Source organism: Dendrobates tinctorius, unplaced genomic scaffold (genome assembly GCF_039654945.1).
Source record: "Dendrobates tinctorius isolate UK_male_01 unplaced genomic scaffold, ASM3965494v1 ptg000007l, whole genome shotgun sequence".
Classification (NCBI taxonomy): Eukaryota; Metazoa; Chordata; class Amphibia; order Anura; family Dendrobatidae; genus Dendrobates; species Dendrobates tinctorius.
The window spans coordinates 53,275,667-53,301,112 of NW_027361675.1; the positions used below are offsets into that span (position 1 = coordinate 53,275,667).

The 25,446-nt window shown below is 48.6% G+C and overlaps 1 protein-coding gene across 3 annotated transcripts in view; it reads right to left on the reverse strand.

The window, feature by feature from the left end:
* Positions 1 to 4,356, reverse strand: part of GTF2I (general transcription factor IIi) — a 127,028-nt gene extending 122,672 nt beyond the window's left edge. The window contains exon 1 of one of the 3 annotated variants that reach the window (XM_073574740.1): positions 3,935 to 4,356. The gene's annotated coding sequence lies outside the window, so the exon portion shown is untranslated. The remainder of the gene's footprint in view (positions 1 to 3,934) is intronic. The other 2 variants (XM_073574735.1, XM_073574731.1) reach the window with 2 other exon arrangements.
* Between the last annotated feature and the right edge of the window lie 21,090 nt (positions 4,357 to 25,446).

Here is a 25,446-nt window from a genome sequence, read left to right on the forward strand (position 1 = left end):
GGCTGTCAGCCCTACGCCAGCTCCAGGAATGCTGCAATCTTGTTTGATCGCAGTATTTCAGGGGCTAAAGTGCCGGGAGCGGTCTGTGACCACTCCTGGCACCTAGCGCCGGGTGTCAGCTGTGAGAATCAGCTGACACCCGGCCACGATCAGCCACGCACCCCCCCCCTCCCACCGAGCGCGGCCGATCGCGATGACGTAATGATCCGTCCATGGTCAAATTGCGTCTGGTCACACAGATTCTGTTTAACCCCTTCACCACCTTGCGACTTTCCATTTCTGCGCTTTTGTTTTTTGCTCCCCTTTTTCCCAGAGCCATAATTTTTTTTCATTTTTCCATTATTATGGTTGTATGAGGGCTTGTTTGTGGGGGGGACGAGTTGTACTTTTGAATGACACAATTATTTCAACTACATAGTGTACTTGAAAAGTTGAAACAAAAACCCGTAATTCTGGCGTTCTAATTATTTTTCTCGCTATGTTGTTTACCATAGCAGGGCTCCAGTTATATGTAACATAAATCATGACCTATGAGCGCCGGCTACGCACTGGCATTCATAGGAGACTTACAGTGACAGCCACTGGAGTCTTCTGCAGACCCTCGGTGGTCATGACAAGTCATGGGCACCACACGATCACATGACACAATTGCGCCGAAGGGTGTGTTTTGTGACACGCTTATGCCTGGCGTGTGTTAAATGCTGCTGTCAGAGCTTGACAGTGGCATTTCACTTGTTAACAGCTCGTGGGTGGATCAGTTAAAGGCACATGACAGGTGATCAGATCAGCAGTCATCTGCAGGGAAAGATGCGAGTCCAGCTCGAATGCAGGAAGATGACTTTGGACGTACGTATATATCAAGGGTCATTAAGGGGTTAAGATCAGTGGTGGAATTCAAATTTTTAACAACAGGTTCTGTGTTTGTGTGTAGGGAAAACCATGCCCATTTTTAAGCCACACCCATTTACACACACCTTTTCCTCAAACATATACAAGTAGGGGCGCAGAAAAAAAAAAAATTGGAATGAGATCCGAACAGTGCACGTTCTGGCCAGCAGCTCTCCTGATCCGAGTGTGACAGCTGCATATACGAGGTGATGTACAGAGAAGTACATCACCTCCTTCAAAGTAGCGTCAACCAATGCCTCCATTACAGTTATAATGATAACCAAAGCTTTTCCACAGAAATCACTCCAAAGCAGTGCACTGAGAGCCAGGGGTTCCCACAATACCCCCATTCAGTATTCTCCCATCAAGGACTTCAGGAACCTCCTCTAACAGGCAGTACCATCCTCCAGCGGACCATACCTAAAACATCTCTAAACCCCTAAGACCAGCATAAAGTATGTGCATCCAGATCTGCACTTCTGTGCAGGGCTACTCACAAACTTCACCATTTTGAGATGTACTCTTCATACCTGTTTGCTAGACCTGGACCTAATGCACCAAGCTGGCAGACAGTTGCGAGCCACAATTCATGGGACCGCGAGCCACCTGATCTATACAGTAATATCAGTAATGAGATGCGAGGCCCTGGACAAAACATAAGGCAAACTCAGACTGTACAGGAGGAAACACAGGGCAAATAATCAGGCGTCCAAAATAACGAGGCACAGGACACATTGCGGGCTCTGAAATGGCATTGGTGCAGTCCTAGAACAGGACACATTAATGAAATCAATGTCCCAAGTTTGCCCTGGGCCTGTGCTGCGTGCCCCAAAATGTACCTCGTATGCCCTGTGTGTCCCCACGTGCTGTGCCCTGAAATCAATGTCCCAAGTATGCCCTGGGCTTGATTTTGGGGCACGCAGCACAGGCCCAGGGCATACTTGGGACATTGATTTCAGGGCACAGCACGTGGGGACACACAGAGAGGGCATACAAGGTACATTTTGGGGCACGCAGCACAGGCCCAGGGCATACTTGGGACATTGATTTCAGGGCACAGCACGTGGGGACACACAGAGAGGGCATACAAGGTACATTTTGGGGCACGCAGCACAGGCCCAGGGCATACTTGGGACATTGATTTCAGGGCACAGCACGTGGGGACACACAGAGAGGGCATACAAGGTACATTTTGGGGCACGCAGCACAGGCCCAGGGCATACTTGGGACATTGATTTCAGGGCACAGCACGTGGGGACACACAGAGAGGGCATACAAGGTACATTTTGGGGCACGCAGCACAGGCCCAGGGCATACTTGGGACATTGATTTCAGGGCACAGCACGTGGGGACACACAGAGAGGGCATACAAGGTACATTTTGGGGCACGCAGCACAGGCCCAGGGCATACTTGGGACATTGATTTCAGGGCACAGCACGTGGGGACACACAGAGAGGGCATACAAGGTACATTTTGGGGCACGCAGCACAGGCCCAGGGCATACTTGGGACATTGATTTCAGGGCACAGCACGTGGGGACACACAGAGAGGGCATACAAGGTACATTTTGGGGCACGCAGCACAGGCCCAGGGCATACTTGGGACATTGATTTCAGGGCACAGCACATGGGGACACACAGAGAGGGCATACTAGGTTACATTTTGGGGCATGCAGTACAGGCCCAGGGCAAACTTGGGACATTTCAGGGCACATTTTGGGACAAGCAGCCACACACATGTTTTAACACTGTCATGTCACCTTGGGCTCTGACCTGGCATGGCCTGGAGTGGTACACACAGGCTGCGTATGAAGTCCCGGCAGGGGTTGAACAGGCCTCCTGGATAGCCCCCGCACTGCACGCACCGTCCTGCTCCACCGTGCTGCACACACACTGGCAGCACACCACCGCATCGGTGATCGGGGTGATGAGGATGATGGCACGCAGGCCGCACAGCACAGCTCACACTGGGTACTGGTAGCGGCCGCTGGGGTCCGGCAGGGTGTGTGCTCAGTCAAACTGTCAGAGTGCACGGACGTATTAGTATGCGGTATCCGGCGGGTGGGGATAGGTCTAGTAAGCCAAAGCAGAGCAAGAGTCCTCCTTGTTCTCTCCTTGCACGCCGGCGCCGCTGCAACACAAAGTACCGGATCTCCCCGGTTTGGGAAACCGGCTGCTTTTTTAGCAACCGCTTCCACCGAATCGGGGAGAACCGGCTGAATCCCCCCCCCGGTTGATTCTTTTTTTTAAGACAGAAAACTTTAAAAACATGCATATTTGGATCCAATATAGGTAGTATTGATATATAAGAAGGAAAATGTATTTCGCTGAAGACTATTTTTTTTTTTTCAAATTTGGAGTTAAAGCCGTCATGTGACCATGTAGAATCAGCGGTGAATTGCACCCTACTTCCCGGCTTCCTGCTGGCTTCGGGGTGGTGCGATCCTGCTTGACTGACAGTTCGGACCAGTGGTTTCGTTCAGTTGCTGGTCCGACCTTTGCACTCTCCCGTGCTGTAAGCAGAGGTAGCTTTGTCTCCGCAACAATGGAGAGCGCAGAGGACACTGAAGCTGAGCAAGCAGTAGCGCTTACAAGCTGTAGTGAAAAGAGCCTGTAAGTGCTGAGCTCCTGGCCACCACTATCAGAAGCCGCCAGTGCACTATGCTACAATCAGTAAATCATACAATTAAACACCTCTCTGTTTCTGAGAACAGAGAGGATTTTTAATTTAAAAAAAATTTAATTGCAAATATAAATACTTTGCAGTTTTAGCCATTCATTATACTTAGAGTAACCCTTTAACATTTCTTATAAATGTATAAATAATAATAATAATGTGTTTGAAGGTGATTATTGCATTACAGGTTCATAACCACAAACCGCTGGCCAATGATTGGTTGCTTAAAGACTATGCCCAGCCCATGCGGATCCTGTAATCCTGCTCCAATCATGAGGTTTGGGGTTCTGACCTTAGCTCTGAGCCTAGTGACTTAAGGCTCATGTGAATACAGGACCACATATTACCAGAAAGCCCCCCATGTCTTACCTACACCAGGAACTTGGCAGCAGATGTCAGGGATGTGAAGAAGCTGCTCTGTTGCCGCTGTCAGTGTCCTCCACTACTGCACATGGCAGGCCAGGGCTCACACTGTCTTCCTGTCACAGTCCCGATCGTCCTGTGCACACTGACCTCCTAATTTGTTTCATTCTTTTTTTTATCTCTATTCCTAGCTTACTAAGTCCATCTAGAAGAAAACACGCATGCTCCTTTCCCGCGCTGCACCTTGGGAGTTGTGGTTCCTAATCACAGTAACTGATGAGCGTGATGACGGTAGAGGGACTACCTATCCCAGCATCCTAGTGCGGCGACGCGACGTGCAGTACTAGAGAACAAAGCACTTAGCGCTGCAGCGGCCTCAGCTGTGACATAGCTGTCCACACATTGCACGGGCGCTAGAGCTACGTCGTGGACGGTGGGAGGCGTAGTACTGCGTACAACTCCCACTGTGCAGCCGTGGAGGCTGCAAACACTGTGGCCTATACATATGGCTGCCGGGGATTAGCTGCTTCTCTAACAAGTACTCAATGAGTTAATGCTTGGTATGTAATGGGCAATATACCGTGCAGGATTATGTGTATGGGCATAAGATGAAGGAACTAAAATACAGAACTAATGATACAGATAATTGGGAGTAACAGACTACAATACATGTCAGAATATTACTGCAAAGCAACAAAAATAATACTGCAACCACGTGACAATATAGAAGAATAATGCATAAAATAAAAGAAATACAGAGGTATATATGAGTAATAAATAATATAAAATAAATACAGAAATATATAAGAATAATAGATAATTAATAGAATAAAAGAAATACACAGGACTATATAAGAATAATGCATCTATATATAAAACTAGCTGAAGAGCCCGGCGCTGCCCGGGCATAGTATCTAACTACGGTTAGTTATAACAAATTATAATGATTATATCTATATATATAAAGCTGAGTGTATAGCCCCGCCCACTCCGCATGGCCACATTCACTATAATATCCCACATCATCCCATCAGCCAGAACTACCGGACTACTACCCCTAATATCCCACATCATCCCGTCAGAGCCACCGGACTACTACCCCTAATATCCCACATCATCCTGTCAGCCAGAGCCACCAGACTACTACCCCTAATATCCCACATCGTCCCATTAGCCAGAGCCACCGGACTACTACCACTAGTATCCCACATCATCCTGTCAGAGCCACCGGACTACTACCCCTAATATCCCACATCTTCCCGTCAGCCAGAGCCACCAGACTACTACCCCTAATATCCCACATCGTCCCATTAGCCAGAGCCACCGGACTACTACCCCTAATATCCCACATCATCCTGTCAGAGCCACCGGACTACTACCCCTAATATCCCACATCTTCCCGTCAGAGCCACCGGACTACTACCCCTAATATCCCGCATCATCCCGTCAGCCAGAGCCACCGGACTACTACCCCTAATATCCCACATTGTCCCGTCAGCCAGAGCCACCGGACTACTAATATCCCACATCATCCTGTCAGAGCCACCGGACTACTACCCCTAATATCCCACATCTTCCCGTCAGAGCCACCGGACTACTACCCCTAATATCCCACATCATCCCGTCAGAGCCACCGGACTACTACCCCTAATATCCCACATCATCCCGTCAGCCAGAGCCACCAGACTACTACCCCTAATATCCCACATCGTCCCATCAGCCAGAGCCACCAGACTACTACCCCTAATATCCCACATCGTCCCATCAGCCAGAGCCACCAGACTACTACCCCTAATATCCCACATCATCCCGTCAGCCAGAGCCACCGGACTACTACCCCTAATATGCCACATCGTCCCATCAGCCAGAGCCACCAGACTACTACCCCTAATATGCCACATCGTCCCATCAGCCAGAGCCACCAGACTACTACCCCTAATATGCCACATCGTCCCATCAGCCAGAGCCACCAGACTACTACCCCTAATATCCCACATCGTCCCATCAGCCAGAGCCACCGGACTACTACCACTAATATCCCACATCATCCTGTCAGAGCCACCGGACTACTACCCCTAATATCCCACATCTTCCCGTCAGAGCCACCGGACTACTACCCCTAATATCCCGCATCATCCCGTCAGCCAGAGCCACTGGACTACTACCCCTAATATCCCACATCCTCCCGTCAGCCAGAGCCACCGGACTACTACCCCTAATATCCCACATCTTCCCGTCAGAGCCACTGGACTACTACCCCTAATATCCCACATCATCCCGTCAGTCAGAGCCACTGGACTACTACCCCTAATATCCCACATCGTCCCGTCAGCCAGAGCCACCAGACTACTACCCCTAATATCCCACATCGTCCCATCAGAGCCACCGGACTACTCCCCCTAATATCCCACATCATCCCGTCAGCCAGAGCCACGGGACTACTCCCCCTAATATCCCACATCATTCCGTCAGCCAGAGCCACCAGACTACTACCCCTAATATCCCACATCATCCCATCAGCCAGAGCCACAGACTACTACCCCTAATATCCCACATCATCCCATCAGCCAGAGCCACGGACTACTGTGGGGAGGTTGAGCTGGGTACGGTTCTGTCTGTAATGGAGACAGAGATTGACAGAGGGTGTCATGTGGCAGACTGCCCATCAGAGGTCACTGTAACTGTCATTTGAGTGTTACATAACTGCCAGAGGTCAAGGTGACTCTTGGGCAGAGGTGACTGTCAGGTGACAGAGGGTGGGGCTACCTGGTCTGTCTGAATAAATACTGAGGTAAGCTTCCAGAAGCTTCAGTCAACCAGGGGAGCTCACAGGTTAGGAGAGTCTGTCACGCAAAGGAGACCCCTCAGAGACTTTGAACAGTGGAAACGGTCACTGGGGGGGGGGGTGACTCAATAGGATATTGGTCACAGGCAGAGACGGCCTGTGAGGACCTGGATTATTGGTGGACTTTGTAAGGTGAAACACCGTGGTAGATTGGCCTAGGGCAGCCACGGCGGATAGAGCCACGAAGTACGCCTGACGGAAAAAAGTGTACAAGTGAAGGTACCCGGGCCTGTCTGCAGGAGGATAACAGTGTGAAACATCTGTCGTGTTTTGTTCTGGTCATCGTGAGGGCGGCCAATAAAAGCAAACCTGTTGAATACAATTGCTGCCTCTGTCTCGTGCCTGTCGACGTCAAGAAGCGGGTCACCCCCCATTCTTGTGAGTACAGCACACCTCCGCCGCCTATCTGCACTAACACCAGCAGCACCACCACCCAATTGCCATTCCTCCCTCGCCACCGACCCTACACTACTACCCCTAATATCCCACATCGTCCCGTCAGCCAGAGCCACCGGACTACTAGCCCTAATATCCCACATCTTCCTGTCAGAGCCACCGGACTACTACCCCTAATATCCCACATCATCCCGTCAGCCACAGCCACCGGACTGCTCCCCCTAATATCCCACATCATCCCATCAGCCAAAGCTACCGGACTACTACCACTAATATCCCACATCATTCCGTCGCCAGAGCCACCAGACTACTACCCCTAATATCCCACATCATCCCATCAGCCAGAGCCACGGACTACTACCCCTAATATCCCACATCGTCCCGTCAGACTGGGGTTAGAACCAGAGCGCTAAGTGGAACAGTCCTAACTTCCATACCGGGGATCCCTTTAAGAGAGGCCTGGGGTCAGAACCAGAGCTCTGAGTGGATTTGTCCTGACTTCCATACCAATGATCCCTTTAATAGAAGCCTGGGGTGAGAATCAGAGAGCTGAGGGATTTACCCTAACTTCCATACCGGAGATCCCTTTAAGAGAGACTGGGATCAGATCAAGAGCGCTGAATGGATTTGCCGTGACTTGCATACCAATGATACCTTTAATAGAACCCTTGGGTCAGAATCAGACCATTGAGGGATTTGCCCTAACTTCCATAAAGGAGATCCCTTTAAGAGAGCCTGGGGTCAGAACCAAAGAGCTTGATGGATTTGCCCTGACTTCCATACCGGAGATCCCTTTAAGAAAGACCTGGGGTCAGTACCAAAGCGCAGAGTGGATTTGCCCTAACTTCCATACCAATTATCCCTTTAAGAGCCCCTGGGGTCAGAACCACAGAGCTGAGTGGAACGGTCCTAACTTCCATACCAGGGATCCCTTTAAGAGAGAAGATGTGTCTACGGGATGGAGGATGTGTGATGGGGATATGGGCAGGGAGGGGGGATTCATTTCTGTCATGTGCTCTCTGCTCCTTTCAGGGGGGCAGACAATGGCTGGGAACTTATGTTCCCGGGGATGCTAGATTTCTCCCACCATGTAAGTGTCTGCTGAGGTGTGAAAACTTGCTCATAGCAACCAATCACAGCTCGGCTACTTTTAACCAGCTCTGGTGAAATGAGAGAACAGAGAAAGAGAAAGAACAGAGAGAAAGAAGAAAGAAACAGAGAGAAAGAAAGAACAGAGAACGAAAGAGGGGACAGAAAAAAAGAACAGAGAGAAAGAAAGAGAAAAAAGAAAGAACAGAGAGAGAGAACAGTGAGAGAAAAAAAGAAAGAGGGGAAAGAAAGAACAGAGCGAGAAAAAATGAAAGAACAGAGAAAGAAAGAAAGAGGGGACAGAAAAAAAGAACAGAGAGAGAAAGAAAGAGAAAAAAGAACAGAAAGAAAGAGGTGAGAGAAAGAAAGAACAGAGAGAAAGAAAGGAAGAACAGAGAGAGAGAAAGAACAGAGAAAAAGATTAGAGAAAGAAAGAACAGAGCAAAAAAAGAAGAAAGAAAGAGGGGAAAGAAAGAAAGAATAGAGAGAGAAAGAAAGAGGGGAAAGAAAGAAATAACAGAGAAAGAAAGGAAGAACAGAGAGAGAATGAAAATGAATAGAGAGAGAAAGAAAGAACAGAGCAAAAAAAGAACAAAGAAAGAGGGGAAAGAAAGGAAGAACAGAGAAAGAAAGAACAGAGAAAGATTAGAGAGAGAAAGAGAAAGAACAGAGAGAAAGAGAAAGAAAGAGGGGAAAGAACAGAGAGAGAGAACAAACAGAGAGAAAGAAAGAGAACAGAGAGAGAAAGAACAGAGAGACAAAGAAAGAACAGAGATAAAGAAAAAAAAGAATAGAGAGAGAAAGAAAGAACAGAGAGAGAAAGAACACAGAGAGAATTAAAGAGAAAGAGGGGAAGAAAGAACAGAGAAAGAAAGAACAGAGAGAATGAAAGGAAGAACAGAGAGAGAAAGAAAGAACAGAGAAAGAAAGATTAGAGAGAGAAAGAACAGAGCGAAAGAAAGAACAGAGAGAGAGAAAGAAAGAGGGGAAAGAAAGAACAGAGAGAGAGGGAAAGAACAGAGAGAAAGCGAGGAAAGAAAGAACAGAGAGACAAAGAAAGAAAGAACAGAGAGAGAAAAAAGAATAGAGAGAGAAAGAAAAAATGATAAAGAGAGAAAAAACAGCGAAATAAAGAGGAGAAAGAAAGAACAGAAAAATAGAGAATGAAAAAGAAAGAGAGGGGAAAGAAAGAGGGGACAGAAAAAATAACAGAGAGAGAAAAAATGAAAGGGGAAAGAAAGAACAGAGAGAGAAAGAGAGAACAGAGAAAGAAAGAGAGAAAAAGAACAGAAAAAGAAAGAGAGGGGAAAGAAAGCAACAGAGAAAGAAAGAACAGAGAGAAAGAAAGAGGGAACAGAAAAAAAGAACAGCGAGAAAGAGGGGAAAGAAAGAATAGAAAGAAAGAAAAAGAGCAGAGAGAGAAAGAAAGAGTGGACAGAAAAAAAGAACAGAGAGAGGGAGAGAGAAAAAAAGAAAGGGGAAAGAGCGAACAGAGAGGGAGAGAGAAAGAAAGAGGGGAAAGAAATAACAGAAACAAAGAGGGGAAAGAGAGAAAGAACAGAGAGAGAAAGAGGGGAAATAAAGAGAACAGAGAGAGAAAGAAAGACCAGAGAGAAAGGAAGAACACAGAGAAAGATTAGAGAGAGAAAGAAAGAGGGGAAAGAAAGAACAGAGAGTAAGAAAGAACAGAGAGAGAAAAAATGAAAGGGGAAAGAAAACAGAGAGGGAGAGAGAAAGAAAGAGGAGAAAGAAATAAAGAACAGAGAGAAAGAACAGAGAAAGAGAGGAAAGAAAGAGACCAGAGAGACAAAGAAAGAAAGAACAGAGTGAAAGGAAAAAAAAGAATAGAGAAAGAGAACAGAGAGAGAAAGAAAGAACAGAAAGAGAAATGAAGAACAGAGAGAGAAAGAAAGATTAGAGAGAGAAAAAAAGAGGGGAAAGAAAGAAAGAACAGAACGAAAAAAAGAGAGAGAGAGGAAGAGGGGAAAGAAATAAAGATTCTATAAAGATACTATAGCAGCCTGGCTCCCATTGTAGTGCCCACCTGAGCCTCTCCTGCTCCAGGACATATCATGATCCGCTCACATGGCCAACATCCCCGAGTCCAAGGCAATCCCGCTGTCTGCGCTGTTGGGGGAGGACACGGTGATAGATCTGAAGCATTCCCTGAAGTGCCTCCATGGTTCCATCACAATCTCCTCCCGAAGTTACCTAATTTCTGGTCAGCTTCCAGCATGTCACTTCCGGTGGAACGTCACGTGCGAAATTTAAAGTGCTCCTCGGGGCTCCGCCGTGTACTCCTGTGTCTGCGGGAAAAGTAACTTCCCGACCGGGGCAGTGGGGCAGACACAAAATTGTGACTGTCCCATTGGATCCGGGACGCTTGGGAGGTATGACTGCTCCCCACCATACACATTGTACACGCATGGCTCCGCACACCTCATACACACACGGTTCCGTTTTGTATTTCTCGTACACACATGACTCCGCTCTGTACACCTCGTGCACACACATGGCTCTACTCCGTAAACCTCGTACACATGCGGCTCTGCTCCGTACACCTTGTACACACGCGGCCACGCTCTGTAAACCTTGAACACACATGCTCCACTCCGTAAACCTTGTACACAAGCGGCTTTGCTCCATACACCTCGCACACACGCGGTTCCGCTCCGTACACCTCGCACACACGCGGCTCTGCTCCATACACACGCAGCTCCACTCCGTACACCCCGTACACACACGGCTCTGCTCAGCTCCGTACACACACGGCTCAGCTCCGTACACTTCGTACACACAGCGCTCCGTTTCGTATGCCCCGCAGGCATGCGTACACACACGGCTCCACTCTGTATACCTCATAAACACACGGCTCCTCTCCATACACATGGCTCCACTCCATACACATGAGGCTCCACTCCGTACACCCATTACACACATGGCTCCGCTCCGTAAACTTTGTACACACAAGGCTCCTTTCCGTACACCTTGCACACGCGTGCTCCGCTCCGTACACCTCGTACACGCACGGCTCCGCACTGTACACCTTGTACACACACGAGGCCATGGTCCGTATACCTTGTACACTTACTCATGCAGCTCCGCTCCGGACACCTTGTACACGCGAGGCTAAGCTCCGTACACCTCGTACACACACGCGGCCATGCTCCATACACCTTGTACACACGCAACTCTGCTCCGTACACCTTGTACACGCACGGCTCCGCGCCGTACACCTCGTACACGCGCGGCTCTGCTCCGTACACCTACAGCTCTGCTACATCCACCCTGTAAACCCCTCCTGACCCCACACATAAACTTCCCTCATACAGTAACAAGAGGACCAGCACAACAGAGTCCTGCAGAGGCTCCTGATCATGTAACCCCTGACTCCTCCCCTCCTGTAACCTCATCACATCACAGGTCCTGTGCACACAGAAGAGAGAACAGCCTAGCAATGAGATTGCTGGCTGTGAGGGGCTGCGGACGCAGTGGGTCTCTGGGAGGGCGAGGATGGGGTCGATGCATGGGGGGGGGCGTGCGACTTATCTCTCTGCAGTGCAGGAAAAATAGAGTCCCGGGCGGGACAGCGGGTGGGCGGGGCAAAAACAGGACTGTGCCGCGGAATCCGTGATGGTTGGGAGCTATGACACGGCTCAGCAGACAGTATCACACAGGATAGGATTAGATACACAGCCGAGTATCACACAGGATAAGATTAGATACACAACTCAGCAGTCAGTATCTCACAAGATAGGATTCGATACACGGTTCAGCAGTCAGTAACACACAGGATAGGATTAGATACAAGGCTCAGAAGACAGTATCACAGAGGATAGGATTAGATACAAGGCTCAGAAGACAGTATCACAGAGGATAGGATTAGATACACGGCTCAGCAGACATTATCACACAGGATAGGATTACATAAACGGCTCATCAGACAGTATCACACAGAATAGGATTAGATACACGGCTCAGCAGACAGTATCACACAGGAGAGGATTAGATACACAGCTCAGAAGACTGTATCACACAGGATAGGATTAGATACACAGCCCAGTATCACACAGGATAGGATTAGATACACAGCTCAGCAGACAGTATCACACAGGATGGGATTAGATACATGGCTCAGCAGACTATCACACAGGGTAGGATTAGATACACAGCTCAGCAGACAGTATCACACAGGATAAGATTAGATACACAGCTCAGCAGTCAGTATCTCACAGGATAGGATTGGATACACGGCTCAGCAGACAGTATCACAGAATAGGATTAGATGCACGGCTCAGCAGACAGTATCACACAGGAGAGGATTAGATACACAGCTCAGCAGACTCACACAGGATAGCATTAGATACACAGCCCAGTATCACACAGGATGGGATTAGATACACAGCTCAGCAGACAGTAACACACAAGATAAGAACAGATACACAGCTCAGAAGACAGTATCACACAGGATAGGATTAGCTACACGGCTCAGCAGACAGTATCACATAAGAGAGGATTAGATTCATGGCTCAGCAGACAGTAACACACAGGATAGGATTAGATACACGGCTCAGCAGACTGTATCACACAGGATAGGATTAGATACACGGATCAGCACACAGGACAGGATTAGATACACAGCTCAGCAGACAGTAACACAGGATAGGATTAGATACACAGCTCAGCATCACACAGGATAGGATTAGATACACAGCTCAGCAGACAGAATCACACAGGATAGGATTAGATACACGGCTCAGCAGACAGTATCACATAAGAGAGGATTAGATTCATGGCTCAGCAGACAGTATCACACAGGATAGGATTAGGTACACAGCTCAGCAAACAGTATCACACAGGATAAGATTGATACATGGCTCAGCAAACAGTATCAAACAGGCCAAGATTAGATACACAGCTCAGCAAACCGTATCAAACAGGATAGGATTAGATACACAGCTCAGCAGACAGTAACACAGGATTAGATTGTTAGGCGTCGGGTTCCGGTTGCTGCACAGCAGGAATCCCGAGCCTTGCATTCGGTGGTCTCCCATTCCTCGCCGGCCACACAGGAAGCTGCTCAGCCGACTCGTCGATCCAGGCGCTCTTGTCAGACCAGCTCTGTAGGTTTGGTTGCTGTTGCCACATTTGGTCCAGCTATAGCAATGCATGCTGGTCAGCAGCGAGCTACTCCAGGGACTAAATCTTCCTTTCGGTCCACTGAGCATGCCCGTGGGACAATCTCTCATTGGAGATCGGAGGTCACATGCTCAGGTCCTTCTCCAGCTCGGATTGGACCATCAGGAGTGTCAGGAAGGTCCCGGAAGGACGCTGCTATAAAAGAGCCGCATGGCCACACGGCCATGCGGTAGTATAGACTCTTATTATGTTTTGTGTGAGTGATGATGAATGCATGCTTTTGGTGACTGACTTATTATGACTCCCTTCCCTTGTATACGCATGTTATAGGGCTATTAGAGTCAGAGTCAGCACTTTGTAGTGGCTAAGTCTAGTGCCACAGTGCTTCCAAGTCACAGCATCTTTCTAAGCGCCATATTGTGCCATTCAGCACAAGGCACCTGAGTGACTGCATCCGCCTCCGTGACGCCGTGCGCAGTCTAGCGCTTTCCTTATGGGTCGCCCTCCCAGGGTTGTGGGGTACTCGGTACCGGGCCGGTGTCAGCAGGATGTGTCACAGCAGCGGTGACCCGGTGCGTGGCCCTGGGCGCCCAAGTATTAGGGGAGATTGAATGGTGGAATGTAGTTAATGGAATAGTTCGTGACGCCACCTGTGGTGTTCGACAAGTGAGATGTTAAGTCGACGCTGCATGCAGATCCACTGGGACTGATGGTATGGTGCAGCAAAGATGTAAAAGCTCCCCACAGATGAAGCTGTAGTCCCAGGGCAGTGTAGATGTGGCTGGCACGGGCATGTAGCAGTGCCGGAAGGGTAGGAAGCAGACAAAGACACAGCGGGGTGCAATTTCTGTACCTTTACTTGATAAATCCAGTCCAGGGTCCTGATTACAAATGGTACCGGAGCAGGCTAGCCTGGAAGCAGCTCAGGGATTCTCTCTCAGCAGATGGGCTGTGCAGTCTCCTTTTTAGCGCTTATTTGAGTGAAGCACTCCTAGTGCTGAGTTACACTGAAGTTCTTCCTAATTCTTTTCTACTAGCACTCCTCGTATGGCAGACAACTGGAGCCGCTATTCCTCTCTTGGCTCACTCCGTGCTGTTGTGCCTCCGAGTCTTAGATGGGGGTAGGGCATTTACAGCCTCCTACTCCTCTGGTGTCTGTTGCAGGACCATTAGTATCCGTACAACCGTGGAGACCAGGCTCCAGTTCATGCGCTCTCGCTATGAGAGAGCTCTCTTTCCTCAGTTCAACCTCCAGCTTCTCCCCACACGTCTACACACGTGGCCCTCCTCACACTAACTGACCACTCCTTCCCCTTGGCCCTCAGAGAGCACTCCTTCCTTCAGTTCCGGTTCAGAGTCCCCCCTGCTGGCCTGGAGTGGAACTGTGTTGCATGTATAGGTTAACTGCGAGAGAGACCCTTCACTGCTTCCAAGCCTGGCATCACCCTCCCTGGAGGAAGGCAAAGCCACTGTGGCGGCCATACTCCTAGGGGCGCCACACTTACCCTAGTCAGGGTGGTTAGTGGCATCCACCTGAGCGGTGCAGTGCGCACCAAGTGCATTACTATTTCAGTTGCTTCCTTGCTGGCACCGCAGCTGCTGCGCCGAGTGCTAGTGGACTAGAGGGACTCTAACCCCGTGTCCTTGGGGCAGAGTCCTGTGTCTGCACACTAGCGCTCATACGGCTGAGACCTGTGAGCTTAACAGGCTCCGCTGTTTACACTGTGCAGCTACGTGGTTCTGTTGAGCTATAGGGCTCACTCCAGTGCACACCGGGTGACATTAACCTGCGTGTGTTCATTTATTTGTTGCCGCATATCCTCCGCCATTAAGGATGCTCTGGGCATAATTTCAAATGATTCCCGCTACACTGGAGGAGCATATCACCGTCTCCACCCGTATAGACCTTCGCTTTGCCGAGCGAAGCTTGGAGCGGTCCCAGTGTAGGCAGAGGTTTAGGTTGGCACCCTGTTTTTCTAAACCTCTGGAATCTCCCGATGGTGCGTCCGAGCGTCAGGGGGCTTCCCTTGAGGGATCCGGGCCCCGGTCCGCTCGAGCTCCTGTGATCTGTCATGGTTGCCGGCAGTCCGGTAACTGCCAACCGGTGCCCACAGCGGCCGCGAAAACGCTCGCCCCTAGTGACCGTAGGAGGAGGCTCACTAGAATCTGTGGCGTTTTCCTCCAAGTTGTCCTTTAAGGGGACACTTGAGTTTGGTTCTTCCACTCTGGCGGTGGAGGTTTGCGTGGATTCCGGAGCAGAGGGCAATTTTATGTCATCTGCCTTCGCTCAGCGGCACGCAATACCACTGGTTATGATGTCCAAGCCAGTCACCGTCCGAGTAGTGAACGGTGCGACTCTGCCCTCACAGATTACCCACCAAACTGCTCCACTGACACTCTCTGTGTCTCCATCTCATCAGGAGATGATATCCCTCCTCGTCATGCCCGAGGGTATCGACCAGGTCCTTCTCGGGGCTCCCTAGTTGCGGTATCACTCCTCATATAGAGTGGTCCTGGGGGAGAATTCTTGGTTGGAGTAAGTCATGTGAAGGTAGATGTCTGAGGGAGTGCGCCCAGGTTGCCTCCACCGAGGTCCCCGCAGATTTTTCCTTGCTCCCCAAACACTATCGACAGTATACGGACGTGTTCTCCAAAAATGCGGCAGAGACCCTTCCACCGCATCGCCCCTATGACTGTCCTTTTGACCTCTTGCCTGGTGCAGAGCCTTCCCGGGGACGAGTCTATCCCCTATCTCTCCCAGAGACAGAGGCCATGTCTCAATACATCAGGGAGAATCTGGCAAGAGGGTTCATTAGAAAGTCAGTGCCACCAGTGGGGGCAGGATTCTTCTTCGTCCAGAAGAAGAGTGGGGAACTACATCCTTGCATCGATTACAGGGGTCTTAACGCCATCACCGTTAAGAATAAGTATCCTCTGCCCCTGATATCGGAGCTGTTTGATAGGCTACGGGGAGCGAGAGTGTTTACCAAACTTGATCTGCGGGGGGCTTACAACCTGATTCACATCCGTGATGGGGACGAATGGAAGACGGCATTTAACACCAGGGACGGGCACTATGAATACCTGGTGATGCCCTTCGGGCTCTGTAATACCCAGGCCATCTTCCAGGACTTTGTGAACGATATCTTCCGGGATATGCTTGCCAACTCGGGGGTAGTCTATCTGGATGATATCCTCATCTACTCTCCAGATATTGACTCCCACCGAGAGATGATTGCAAAGTTTTCGACCTCCTGCGGGCAAACTCCCTCTATTCCAAGTTGGAGAAGTGTGTGTTTGAGCAGGAGTCCTTACCTTTCCTGGGCTATATCATCTCCGCCCAGAGTTTGGCCATGGATCCTGCCAAGCTACAGGTGGTGATGGATTGGCAGGAACCCCATTCTCTCAAAGCGGTGCAGCGCTTTTTGGGGTTCATAAATTACTATCGCCAATTCATCCCCCACTTCTCGACTTTGGCATACTGGATAAGATTGTCAGTGACCAGGGTCCTCAGTTTGCGTCTCGGTTCTGGAGAGAGCTATGTTCCCTGCTCAGCATTGAGCTAAATCTCTCCTCAGCCTATCATCCCGAGACGAACGGGTTGGTAGAGAGAGCCAACCAGACCCTGGTCACATATCTACGACATTTTGTCTCGGCCAGGCAGGATGACTGGGCATCCTTGCTGCCGTGGGCGGCGTTCGCTTTGAACAACGCTGTGGCCGACTCCACCGGTCAGACCCCATTCCTCCTAAATTACGGCCAGCATCCGCACGTCCCTGTTCCCATGCCCGTGTCATCCACCGACTCTAGGGTGGCAGATTGGGCGATGGAGGAACGTGACATTTGGGATCGCACTCAGGATGCTATCCAGGCCTCCAAGGAGAGAATGAGTACCTCTTCTGACGCACACCGGCGCCCTGCTCCGACCTTTGCCCCTGGCGACTTAGTGTGGCTCTCCGCCCGAAACATCAGGCTGCATGTTGAGTCCGCACCTCGCTACATTGGCCCCTTCAAGGTCCTTGAGCAAATCAACCTTGTGGTTTACCGTCTGGCCCTTCCACTACACTTGGCTATCTCTGACACGTTCCACATGTTCCTCCTTAAGCCTGTTCACATGTCCCGATTCTCCGAGTCATCTGCCGGGACATCAGACCTGTCTTCGGACGAGTTTGAGGTCAATGCCATCGTGGGATGCAAGGTAAAAAGTTTTATTTGGTGGATTGGAAGGGTCATGGTCCATAGGCTCGGACCTGGAGAACATTCACGCTCCGCTCCTTATTGCGGCATTTGAGCATAGCGAGGCTCAGATAGGAGGGGGGTAGTGTTAGGAGTCGGGTTCCGGTCGCTGCACAATAGGAATTTCGAGCCTTGCATTCGGCAGTCTCTATTCCTCTCCGGCCACACAGGAGGCTGCTCAGGAGACTCGTCGATCCAGGCACTCTGGTCAGACCAGCTCTGTAGGTTCAGTTGCTGCTGCCACCTCTGGTCCAGCTATAGCAAAACATGCTGGTCAGCAGCGAGCTACTCCAGGGACTACCGTATATACTCGTGTATAAGCCGACCCCCCCTAATTTTGTCACAAAAAACTGCCTCTCCCCACCTCCATCATTGCCTCCCCACCAATCATTGCCCATCACCTCCATCATTGCCTCCCCCCACCATCATTGCCCATCACCTCCATCATTGCCTCCCCCACCATCATTGCCCATCACCTCCATCATTGCCTCCCCCACCGCCATCATTGTCCATCACCTCCATCATTACCTCCCCCACCACCATCATTGCCCATCACCTCCATCATTGTTCATCACCTCCATCATTACCCATCACCTCCATCATTGGCCATCACCTCCATCATTGCCTCCCCCACTGCCATCATTGCCCATCACCTCCATCATTGTCTCCCCCACTGCCATCATTGCCCATCACCTCCATCATTGCTTCCCCCACCAATATCATTGCCCATCACCTCCATCATTGCCTCCCCCACTGCCATCATTGTCCATCACCTCCATCATTGCCTTCCACCACCAATATCATTGTCCTTCCCCACCACCCCTCTCACACTCACACATACACAGCACCGATCCGCATCACTCACATAGCAACTCATCACACACACACAGCACCGCATCACGTCTCTCATACTCACACACATAGCACCGCATCGCTCTCTCACACTCACACACAGGTGCTCTCCCTAATTCTCTCAATGTTCAGTGAAGAGAAGTTCATTGTCGCTTGACATACACCTGAAAATCGCATATCAGTGAAGTGGCCATGTGATGATGGCTGAAACCAGCAAGCAGAGCTGAATCCTGACATTATATTACACGCTGTTAGGATTGGCATGCTTCAATTCTTAATTTAATGGCTTGTCCAGGTTTGATATGAAAGTTGCAGTCCATTCTATGTGACTGCAGAGTTCTGAATTCGCATAGCGCATGCACTGCACAATTTTAGGATTCTCCCTCGCCGGTAGTAACAGTGGAAGGTCATGTCAGCATAAGTATGCGATTTGTATACGTCTGGCCATATTCCGACTAGACGTGTCCGGCATGAATAGTCGGCACGTGACCACATGTATACAAATCACAGACTCATCACAAAGTTGGACAACCCCTTTAATTCTCCTAACATAAAAATATGAGAATTAGTATCACAAGAAAACATTTACTTCCAGGCACCTGTAGAGGACTTTGTCTCTGATTGGAGTCGTTCTCTTTCTTTTCTTCATTTTGTCCAGACGCCATGATTACTTTTCTCATCCACAGCTCGTCTCTGCAGACTTCCATCTTCTCAGGTCTTGTGCAGCACATTCCGATATGATGCCCTTAAAAATAGCAGTGTCATTATAAAGCTCATGAATAAAAATATCTGCCCTACACTGAGCCCCTGAAAAAATAATTGACCCTCACTATATTCCCTGCGCAAAACATGACCCCCCACACTGTCCCTCTTATGGTACATTCCCTCCACACTGCCCTCTTCTTTCTCTATTGGGCACCCCTCTTTACACTAACCTTTCACATTGTGTACCACCCTATAGTGATCAGCCTCTATTCTGTGCCCCTCATCACACTCCCCCCTCCTTGGCATACTGTCCTCTCCTGGCTGTGCCCTTACATTGTACCCCCATGCTATACCCTTACACTACTCAGTCTCTATTCTGTGCCCACTCTCATTTTTCTCCCTCATACTATCTCTTCATACTATTCCCCTCAATAGTCTCCTCACACATTTCCTTTCCCTCCTCTGCTGTCTCCTTTGAGATCTCCCCTGCTAACCATACTGTCTCTTCACATATTTACCCTCTCACTCTCCATACTGCCTCCTCACACATCCCCATGACTCACCATACTGTGTCTGCACAAATCCCATCACCCTTTCTCCCCATACTGTGTCTGCACACATCCCATCAGCCTCACTCCCCATACTGTGTCCACATACATTTTCCCCCTCACTACTCATACTTTGTCCACACCCATCCCCTCACTCACCATACTGTGTCTGCATATATACTCCCTTTGCTCCCCCATACTGTGTTTGCACCAATCCCTCCACTCACTATACTTTATTTGCACCCATTCCCCTCATGCATTCCACCCTCATTCCTCATACTGTGTCCACACCCACCCCCACTCATACATTCCCCTCGTTGTGTCATTGCCCCACTCTCCATATTGTGTCTGCACCATCCCCTATACTATTTCCTAATGTACCCCATCTCCTCCCTTGCTCTTCATACTGTGTCTTGAAATTTCTCCCTCTCCCCATATTGTGTCTGCACCTGTCCTTGCTCAACAAACTTGTGTTTTCAAATATTCTTCACCCCTGTTACACAAAATCTCCCGCCCCCCACACTAAATCTCCCCACATACTAAATCCCCCCCACACTAAATGTATCTCACACGCTAAATAAATCTCCCCACCTTAAAATTCCTCCTGTTACACTGAATTTTCGGTGTCTTTATCTCCACTGGAGCACTTACTGCCAATGTGCGCCTCTACCCTGCCTATGAGTGACATCAGCAACGTGATCACAGGACCTGATCATCCTGCTGACGTCACCCTGACCCGGCGGTCAGAGCTTCAATTGTACTTGCATCTGAAAGACGCAAGCATAATTGTTAACTGTGAATGGGCGGTCAACTTGATAGCTGGATCAGGGATCTTCCAATTCCCAGTGCGGGGAGCAGCAAAATGTAGCCGCCAGGGGAGACTCTTCATAAGATCGTCGAATTAGGCAGCCTGACAACACTCCTCTGATGGCTGTGCCTGGGGCAGGTATCCCATCTTCTCCTCCTAGATAGGCCTCTGCTTCCAACTATGCTATATCTCTGGATTCATTCAATGCCTTTGCACTCTTTTTGCATCCTTTTCTTTCACTATCGTGATGTCTTCACTTAACTTTTTGACCACTCTACTGACAACTTCAGAATATTAGTGAACTAGAGCAAATGCTTATGAGGAGAAGTCTGGCTATACAGTACATCACATAACGGCCAAAGGATGCACTAAGTCAGTGTTTCTCAACTCCAGTCCTCAAGACTCACCAACAGGTCACGTTTTCAGGATCTCCTTAGTATTGCAAAGGTGATGGAATTAATGCTTGAGCAGGTGATGAAATGCAATCACCTGTGCAATAGTAAGGATATTCTGAAAACGTGTCCTGTTGGTGGGTCTTGAGGACTGGAGTTGAGAAACACTGCTCTAAGTACTGAAGATGTTTGTCTCAAAAAGGTTGAATAATTCTGAGACTGCAATATTCATTAAGAATGGCATTTTGTGTTGTATTTTGAGAGATCACTTGTTACATTAGTTGTTTTTACCTTTTTCAATTGTTGTTTGCTTTGTTGCAAACAGCGAAAAATTTGTAAGTGTTGTTAATAAACCTAATTTACAATGGATGTTGAATAATTTTGATTGCAACTGTAATTTGATGAAACTGCAAGAAGCTATCTTGTCTATAGTGGACAGTATTTCAACATCTAGTGGACTATATGACAGAACAAATCTCTTTAGCTCTGAACGTCCAATAGATCTAATGCACTACTAGATTGGTATCCCTAGTAAAGTGTCCAACCAATATACTCTATATTGCAGCAGTGCAGCTACCAAAAGGCAGAGACAAAAGAGTGTCAGAGTGTGAAAATTAGGCCGGGGTCACATTTGCAAGAAACTCGCACGAATCTCGCACCTCAATACCCGGCACTGCCGCCGTCACTCGGACCGGAGCGTTCAGCTGCATAGAAATACCCGAGTGCCGGCGGCATTGCCGGGTATTGAGATGTGAGACTCGTATGAGTTTCTCGCAAGTGTGACCCCAGCATTAGGATGTATTTTGGTAGAGATATTGTTTTTTCTTTTTGCTAATTGTGTGAAAGAAAAGGCTGGATTGTTGACGTGGGAAGATATATTTCACATTATCCTTCAGGGTGTCCTGAGTTTGGGCAGTCAAAGAAGCTTTTGTAAGTGTCAGCTGTAGAAGCTTGCAGAGTACCGTTGCATAGTGCTTGTACAGATAGCTTAGACCGTCATTCATTTTATAAAGCCAATGACATTCCAAACCTTAATAAGCATGGTGAGACAAAAAATATCATATGCAAAATTATCATTTCCATCTATCCCTTATACACATCAGATTAAAGTTGTCTTCCACGCATTGAAAATTTCATCCGATCCCTCTCACCCGGGACACTCCTCATTCCAACTACTCCCTTCAGGACGTCACTTCAGAGTCCCCAAATGCAGCACCAACCGCCATATGAACAGCTTCTATCCACTCTCTGTTCAACAATTAAATCGTCATGTGTAGACTATATACTGTATCTGTCTTGTTAGATGTTACTTGTTGTATCTGTTGTTATATATTATGTTGCCTCTTTGCCACAAAGAATTCCTTGTATATATGTAATATGTACTTGGCGATAATAAATTTGATTTGATTGATTTTATTTTGATTGATTGATAATTTTGGCATAGGTTGGATTCACACAACTAATCCTTATGTTTCAAAGTACAAAAACCACTGCTAGAAGAATATGTAAATGCCTCTCTCCCTTTACCCCACTGAAAGTACATGGCTGCTCATCCAAGCCAATTGTTTATGTTTGTGGTGAGAAGATGGAGAGAAGATGAAGGCCAAACAATTGTTCAACTGAAGGCTGTCTAGGATGCACGGGCCACTTAGAGTATTTGGACACCTTCAGGGACATATTTTTTACTAAAATGCATTTTGGGCTAAAAATAATTTTACAATTGGGCATCATTAAATATTTTGCAATGTTTGGCTTTTACAAGCTCTTAGTTTCCCTGAACTATGCTCTCTTCACCCTCTTGCTCGGAAAAATTAAACAATACCACAAAAAAAAATACTGCAGAAGGATGCAGACCAGAGGTGTATCCGGGGGGGACAGCCGGGGCATGTGCCCTGGGCGCAGCCGACAGGGGGGCGCCATCGGGCCGCCTGATGCGGTGGTCCAAGGAGGAGGCTCCCCGTCGGCGGCATTCTGTAGCCCCCCACTTTGAGATTCAAACTGTCGGTTCCCAAGGACTTGTACTAGCATCTTCAGACGCTAGTACACTTGTTGATCTAAGTTAGCCCTGACGGCCACTGGCACTTCCACATCAGTGAATCGCCAGCAACGTGATCAGGTCATATGATCACGCTGCTGACGTCACTCGCCGATGCCGCAGAGGCGAAGACACAGGGCACAGGCAGCGTTGCAGTTGTTGGTAAGTGCTCCTTTGTAATGGAGCTGAAGACACCAACGATTAATGGTGGAAATGTAAGGACATGCTCTGGGGGCTAGGAAGGGATGGTTAGGGTCGGGGACGCTATATGGAGTGACTCAGTGCAAGGGAATGTGTGAGATTGGGGGATGGCTGCAGACACATGGATATGGAGGGAACAGGGGGAGTAAATTGAGGACAGTGTGTGAGGAGCAAGGCCAGGGGGCTGGATGGGTGCTAACAGATGCATGTGGTGGAGAAATATGAGGAACAAATGGGGGGAGAGGGGGCAGAAATCTGAGGACATTATAGGGGGGATTTAGAGTGGGGATGGAGGGTTATTTTATGTGTGGGGGGATTTGGAGTGGGGATGGGGATTACTTCATCTGTGGGGGGATTTGGAGTGGGGATGGGGGATACTTTATGTGTGTGGGTATTTGGAGTGGGAATGGGGGATGCTTTATGTGTGGGGGGATTTGGAGTGGGGTGGGGGATACTTTATGTGTGGGGGGAGTTGGAGTGGGGATGTGGGGTACTTAATGTGTGTGGGGGATTTGGCATAGGGGGATCCAATGTGTGTGGGGATTTGGAGTGGGGATGAGGGGTACTTGTATGGGGGGATTTGGAGTGGGGATGGGGGGTACTTTATGTGTAGGGGATTTGGAGTGGGGATGGGGGATACTTATTGTATGTGGGGGATTTGACATGGGGATGGTGGGATTTAATTGTGGGGGAATTTGGAGTGGGGATGGGGGGATTTATTGTATGTGGGGGAATTTGGAGTGAGGATGGGGAATAGTGTGAGGCGACAGTATATTGCAGATATTTTTATTTAGGAGCATTATTGTTCTGCCTTCAGGCACGCTGACACGTGCACTCCAGCATACAGCATAAACAACAGCTCTGTCTTCCAAAATAAGCAGACTGTTCTCTGTAGTCTAATTTGTTTATTGGTGAAGAGTATAGAACATGCAGTAAAACTGTAAGGAATACAAATGACATGCATAAGTGTTGGCAGATAATCACAGCTAACACAAATGCAGAAGCATTCAGTGTGATGCAACCTTCATAGAAAACACACAGGTGTCTAATTACATCTCTGATAAACTCTCTGCACCCACTGCATTGTAAGAAGATTAAGATTACCAGATATGCTTTACCCGGATAACGAACTCGAGTTGGAGAGTTAACATGGAGGACAGGTAAACACATGCATCCTATGATATACACAGAAGCAAAATGGCCCTTCTTTGTCCCAGAATACATTGCTTCCTTCCCACAAAGCATTGCTTCAATTCCATGGTGCATTGCTTCTGTTAAAGTCACAGACTGAAAATGTTATCAAAGACACTGCTATAAATTCAGCCACCGCTAGATGGTGCTATAACTAACCCAGCATCTAATACAAATATTCTTTGCCCTATTCAGAGGGCAGAACAATTATAATGACACTTCTATCTTTAAGGGCATTGTGTGGAGATTTGCTGCAAGGCAGAAGACCGGAGAAGATGGAAGTTTGCAGAGACGGCAGTGGATGAGAAAACTCATCATGGGGTCTGGACAAGAAGAAGAAAACAACGACTCCAGAGACGACGTCAACTATAAGGTACCTGGATGTAAATATTATTTGTGATACTGACTAATTCTCATGTTTTTACTTGTTAGGAGCATTAAAGGGGTTGTCCTTGTTTGTGCTGAGTCTGCAGTCATTCTATGTGACTGCAGACTTCTGAATTCTCACAGTGCTCACTGAACGCTGTTAGGATTCTCTCGTGCTGGTAATTTATATACATGCGGCCACATGTTGACTAGACATGTGTGGCCTCACTCAATGAAAATGAACAGAGCGAGACCGGGGACGTCTAGTCGGAATGTGGCCAGAAGTATATAAATCACATTCTTGTGCTGACTTATGACCGTGTACTCTTGCCACTGATACGGGATAATCCTAAAAGTGTGCAGTGCATTCATTGTGAGAATTCAGAAGTCTGCAATGTCCGGATTCAGCTCTGCAGGTTCCAGTAGTCATCACATGGACACTTCACTCATATGTGACTTTCATACTTATGGTCCTGTGACAACGAGCTTCTCTTCCCGCTTCTCTCAGTTTTTCACTGACCATTGAGAGCATTAGGGAGAACAGCTCGTCGGTACATGACTAAGTGTGGAAATTGCATGTGGGCTTTGGGGGGGGGGGCGCCAAACTGAATTCTTGCCCCGGGTGCCAGAAAGCCTAGATACACCTCTGATTCGAGCGTCGAGCTCCTTGATTCTTGCATCCTTGGCAAACAGTACATGGGTAGCGTACAAAACA